The sequence below is a fragment of the Pyrus communis genome, chromosome 2, assembly GCF_041283825.1.
Source record: "Pyrus communis isolate YQ-2024b chromosome 2, ASM4128382v1, whole genome shotgun sequence".
Taxonomy (NCBI): Eukaryota; Viridiplantae; Streptophyta; class Magnoliopsida; order Rosales; family Rosaceae; genus Pyrus; species Pyrus communis.
This window is the reverse complement of record NC_142566.1, coordinates 15,761,014-15,767,375: the sequence shown is the minus strand read 5'-3', so window position 1 is coordinate 15,767,375 and position 6,362 is coordinate 15,761,014. Positions and strand designations below refer to the sequence as shown.

General features: G+C 37.0%; 1 pseudogene; it reads right to left on the bottom strand.

The window, feature by feature from the left end:
- Nucleotides 1-3,456: 3,456 nt before the first annotated feature.
- LOC148698635 (glyoxylate/hydroxypyruvate reductase HPR3 pseudogene) lies at nt 3,457-5,979 on the bottom strand (annotated as a pseudogene).
- Between the last annotated feature and the right edge of the window lie 383 nt (nt 5,980-6,362).

Below are 6,362 nucleotides of genomic sequence, written 5' to 3'. Positions count from 1 at the left end.
GCAATCTCCATGCTTTAATTCTCTTACCCACCGCTTGAGTCTAGAAATGCTTACTAACTTGACTGTCGGAAAGCCTTTGTCTGGTACACACCCCATCCCCCACACACACCAGCTTTAGGCTTGCTTATGGTTGTTTTATGTTTTACAGGTTGCTCGAGTTTGTGCCTCCACCATTCATGACGGTGCACAAATTTGGTTCAAACACATGGTTGCATGATGTTTAGGGTTGGGCAATCTGGATCTCCTAGGGTTCTAAGAAAGCTCTTATTAGCTAAAAAAGATCAAAGGAAGATGGGAGGAACCCCTTAGATTGTAAGAAAATGACTTTCTCTAGTATTTAAGTCTGTTTATACTTAGGGAGTGATTTCCCTTGCTTAGTGCAATACAACCTTGGAAGCCCTCCCCTTAACGTTCTCCCTCTTTCATTAAGTTGAACCTTTCCTTTATGTAGGTGAAGGGTTCTCATTGTAGGCTATCTTAGGGCATCTCCTGTTATAGTTAAATCTTCGTTCTCCATTTTCTAGTGCAATAGCGACCTTCCTTTTTGATGTAAAATAGATGAACGCCGTTACTCCTGCAAATACTATGTCGTGTGCTCTTCCCAGAGCACTCATGCCATAGGACAGCTTCCATAGGCCTTAATTGTGGTAGCACGTCTCCTAGCTTTCGTTCATCATTCTCCTGCGTGAGCTCGGAAGGGAAAGTCCACCCCTCCTCATTAAATGCAGGCTATGTGTTGGGTCTTCACATGAACTTGAGGCTCTAGATCAGGTTTCTTCCTAACTGGATTAGTTTTCTTGCTAAGGAAAAATGAAACTAGGTTTGGGTTTGTTCTCTCTTGGGCTTACCTACATGTAATTCAAAGATTGTAGGCTTTGATCTTTGGGTGCCCAAGTAGCCCAAAATCTTCTATAATCTTGATTCCATGTTGGCATGATAAACTTTTGTAACCATCCACACCATGATTCATTTGGCAAGCCCCAACACGTGGCTTGGGTTTATTTTAGCGTGAATAGTAGTTATTGTGGCAAAGCTTGGCGTGAATAAGCATGGATTTGCATAGGCATAACGTGATTATACAACTGTCCTATCCATTTATCATAGTGTGGCATGATTATGAATATTTTCCTTTCTGATTATGCACTTTTGCATGTGTTTATGCTTGACTTGGGGTTTTAATGACAATTGGGCCTTGAGACTTAATTGGGCTTGCATGTGACATTTTTGGGCCCCAACAACTTCAAACTCAGGCCCAAATATCAAAGATGGATTCTAATGCATGGACGGTCGTGATCAAAGAGTTTCAGCAAAGGATTTTGAACATATAACCATCATCCCATTTGACAGAGCAGCCGTTCAGGACATGCTAACAAAGATTGGCAAAAACTTTTGCCTCTTCCTCATTTCGTACCTTCACCATTGGAATTGAGAATTGTAGTTAGCGGCAGAAGGAGAAAGTTTGTTCAGAGGTGAGTGAAGGGATTCGAAGAAATCAAATTAAAATGATAAAAGGAATGCACGACATTTTTGAAAGAATTTGGGGATTTTTGTGAAGGCTGAGGAAGAAATTCAAGAATATTTAAAGGGAATATTTCATAATCACCAAGCCGTTGAATGCGGGAAATTAGCAAATATGACGGTTGGGTTTGGCTAAAGAAAGCAATGGCCAGAATTCTATTTTCTGCGTAACTGCGATCACCCTTATCATGTTATATTGAAGGCATGATTTACAAGGAAGTGCATTTTGGTTGAAATGCTTAGATGTCCAAAGGTTCATAAGAAACAAAGTTGAGGCGCCAAGCGTATGAAGGAAAAAAAAACAGTACGTATTCTGACGTACTCCGAAAAGCATGGTTTTAGGGTAACTACCCATCATCAAGGGGAACAAGTCTTTTCTGATGCATAGTTAGGAGCAATTGTGGAACCATGATTTTTCAAGGCTATAGTAAAACGGATCAGACACCTGCCCCAAAAGTCTGGTCACGGACTCAACAATCTCCATTTTGGAGCTGACTAAACAGATTAGCGATACCACCATCATCATGTTCCAGAATTAGTGGGTGAAGTCGACCATTCTTGTTTCGCATGATTCGAGAACCTAATCCAACAAGAAATCAATAGGTTTCCTATAATCTTAAGTTCTTATAATCTAAGAATTAGCTTGCGTCGCAAATAATCACACTCTTAAGAGGATGCAATATCTACTTCCTAGATATCCTCATGGATTCTCCCAAATTAATAAGGATTTTACCATCCTAAAAGGTCATCTCTTCGACTGGTATAAATACATCCATCTAGAGTTCATCTCTTGTAACATAATATCCGCACACTTATTCTTTTGCCTACTGCTTGAATCTTAATATTGCTTACTAACTTGACCTTTAGAGATCCTTTTACCAGCACCCTTTGCCTGGTCTTAGGCTTGTGTATGGTTGTTTGTTATTTTATATGTTAATGGGTTTAGGCATCTTCATTACAAGCGGTAATGCAAAATTTTGGTTCCAACATATTTTGTATTTTTTTTTCTTTGAATTAAATGCCCAAAGACTATTTCGTTGGACAAAATATTTGTAACTTTTTTTTTTTATTTTCGGATAGTCAAAGAAATTCTGTCGTTGGGCAAGTTTTACTCGTCGGGCCAAGTTGATCAACGTACTTTCATCGACAAATCTATTTTGTAGAATGAATCTTCATTATTTGTTAGGCAAACCTTTGAGTGGCGGATTTTATGCGACGAATATTGCCCTACGAATATCATTGGGCAAATAAATATAGGCGATGAAACCTTGTTTGGCCCGACCAAATTATTATGTCTGAAAAGATTTTTTATTTTTTTATCACCCATCTCCAGTCGGGCGTGGTCGTCGCGTGAAGGTCTTTGTTTTTATGTGCTGCTATGCGCTTTATCGCTTGCCTATCTCTTTGCCTTTCTATTTATATCTTTCTCTCAGTAAGCCTGCTTCGCTTCTCTAATCGCTAAGCCTTAGACAGTTTGAGCGGTGCCCTTCCTTTATGGGGTTGTCGCCTCAGCGCCTCCTTTCCCTTTAGTAAGCTCACCTTCCCGCCTTGCATTCGGGGAAGTTTTCCTATCCTCGAGGAACTTTTGCTAGAATTAATTTTTTAATTTTTTGTTGTTGTAGTGTAAGTGCTTAAGTCCAACCCAACCAAAGGTCTAATAATCATGTGCCTTGCCACTAAATATTCAGGATTGGTTTAGCCCGGCCAACCCTAAAATCCAACTCTGAAAGAAATAATTAAGTCTTAGGGCAGAGTATAACCACACTAAGCCTACTACTGTGTGGATGCATCCATCTCCCAATATATACTTAAAACTCTTCAAGCAAGTAAGACACTATATTAAGTAATGGTTAAAAAAATTTATCCCAAAACTCTTGATATTCTTGTTCCAAATCCCTTACAATATATAACCGAAAAACATTCAGATCATACATACTACTAACCAATGAGTGGAGTAAGCAAAGGTTTATTTGAGAAGAAAGCTTCCAAATTGGCAATCATCAACCCAGTTGAACTCTGGAAAGATTCAAGAATAAGAACACCCTTGTGTGGAGACAAAACAACATTGTCCATTGCAAACAGTTGTTCAAGAACTTGAGGCTCATTTTCAAACACATCCAAACTAGCATCTCAATCTCTCCAGCACCAAGAACTTTATCAATTTTTTCTCATCGACGATAGCACTACGTCCAAATTTAATGATCACTCCCTCTCTTTCGAGTGCAGATAAGACTTCCTTGTTGATCATATGATGTGTTTGGTCTGTCAATGCACAACATATGATGAGGGAATCACTATTGGCTGCAAGTTCACAGACATTGAAAAAGAAAAGGTATGACAAAGATGTCTTCTTACTCCTTGAGTTGTATGAGATATTGTACCCAAATGTCTCCAGTCATTTAGCAACGATCGCTTGCCTCCTAATTTTAAGTATAACAACACATTAGGAAGTTGTAATTATTGAATTACATATTTGAAAATGATGCAGCTTATGAAGTTGAACATTTGCAAGATTGAGGAGTATTCCGCTAGATGGACCTATATTTTCTTGGGGGCATTAAGATTTTCATCAGTTGAATTTTTTTTTCCTTAACTCATGTGTTAGATTAAATTATGAATTTTTTTCTTGTTACATAAGTAGAAATATACACCCATCACTTTTGCAGACAACATATTTTTTTCTACCATAAGAATGAGGAATATAGTATGTTAACTTTTATGAATCATGCCGAACTAGTTTGCCTATTGAAAAAGACTGTGAAATCTTCAATTAACTAGGTTATGTTTATGCTAGGTGTTGGAACTAAATTTGCACACAATCGTTGGTATATGAACAATCCTGGGAATCTCATGAAATTCAGAGAGTAGGGGGATTGATTGGGTGTGTGATTGAATCTAGGAAGGATTGTCTATATATCTCCTCGTCGAATAAGGAGAATCAAATCATGTGTAGCTCCATGTATGAGTTGTAAAATGAAGATCCTTGTAGAGAACCCTGGCTTGGGTATTTCTAGAGATCTTGAGAGTTTTGATAGAAAAATTAATCTCTTGAATTCGGGAAGGAATCTAGAAAAATATGTAGTATAAAATACTCAATTCTCGTAGGATTGTGATCACATTGCCTAATTCCTAATATATCATAATTTAAATATGAATTAGGGTTTCCTTTCTTGGGATTAGGAGATAAGTAACATTTTTTTATGCGCTTAGTGCCATGCACTGTTAGAACCCACATCAGATCACCTTGATCAAAAGCGGTCCTACCCAGACTACCTAGGACATTTTCAATCTCATGCCAAAGGCATTGTGGTCATTCTGGTCATCTGGGTGCCACGTGTCATGACTACATCCATTCTTAAGTAAATCTCACATCTTAAATATAGCTACGCTACCCTACAATTCTTTCATAACTATAATCATTCTAGGGAAAGCACTTCTTAGCTTTCATCCTTCCCTTACTACGAGTAATATTACCCAACGACCATGTATATTCATACGCTTACTTAATAAGCATCATCATGTGATCATGTCTGATTCAATTCTGATGTCTCGTAGTTTCCTTTCTGAAAGACCCCTACACTTTTAAAATTAACACAATTTATTTATATCGATATTACTTTGAATAGCACTCAGTAATCATTTAGTCCCTCCCTAATTGACCTTGGCAAATGCCCAAGTCTCCTTGGCAATAAAGCAAGTTTTTGCATCTTTCCTGTAATTTAGATTAATCTATATCTAGAAGTTGTCAACTCCAACTTCATAATAAATTTTTCAAATCATGGAATACACACACACACACACACACACACACACACACATAAAACTAGAAACAAGAACTATATGTTTCTCAAATAATCTTGCACAAATTTAATGCGTATACTAGAAAGTTAATTGATGCATCACATTCATTTACATGAATTTCATATTTCTTTTCTAAATGAAGTGTCGAATACCATTCATGAGGAGTTGTTATTAATCTGAATGTGGTTGCATCTTCACATGAAGAAAATGACACTAGCCGCATTTTCTTGTATCATTTCGTTTCTTTAAAAAAAAAAAAAAAACAAAAAAAAACAAAAAAAAAACAAAACAAAACATTTTTTTTCCCACAAACTGGTGCAAACCAAGCAAGCAGATTTGGATGAAGAACAGTTACCAAATTCTACAAATTCTTGGTGATTAAGCTTCATTTCAGATTTCTTAGAATAAAAGAAAGTATTGTAGTTTTTTGTTTTAAATTGGATTTAGTGTGAGCCATTAGATCATAGTCCATGTGCATCACTTAGTTTGTTATGTGTGAGTTATAGCCCATGACAAGTGTAATCTCTTGCCTCATACACCTTGTGTGAAACAATAAATGAAAGTGTCATTTCTCTTCTTCTCTAAGCACTCACTCTCACCTTCTGGATCTCTCCCTTTAATCCAAACCTTCATTCCTTCGTCTGAATGCGCAATTTCCATAGCTTGGGGTTGTTTTGCAAAGTAACAGGTAACAGTTAGAGGAGAAAATTTCAAGTAGTATATCTAATGTGGGCAACAAACTCAAGAGTAGGTATTGTCACCCTTTGTTGCAATTTATTTCTGCTAAAACTCTAATGTATATTCTTTGTATAAGTCTTAGCTACTATATGTATTTTGTATTGTACCACTACATTTCTACTGTCATGTATCGATTTCGGGTGTATCTTGAGATTGAGGCGCGACACATATAGTGGTAGAAAGCCAGGAATTTGCACACTTGAATTTTTTTGGCTTATTATGTTATGTACACATTCCTGCAAGTGTGACATACTTGTTGCTTATTACAAAAGTGAGAAAAACTACAAATTGTACAATCCAGTTAC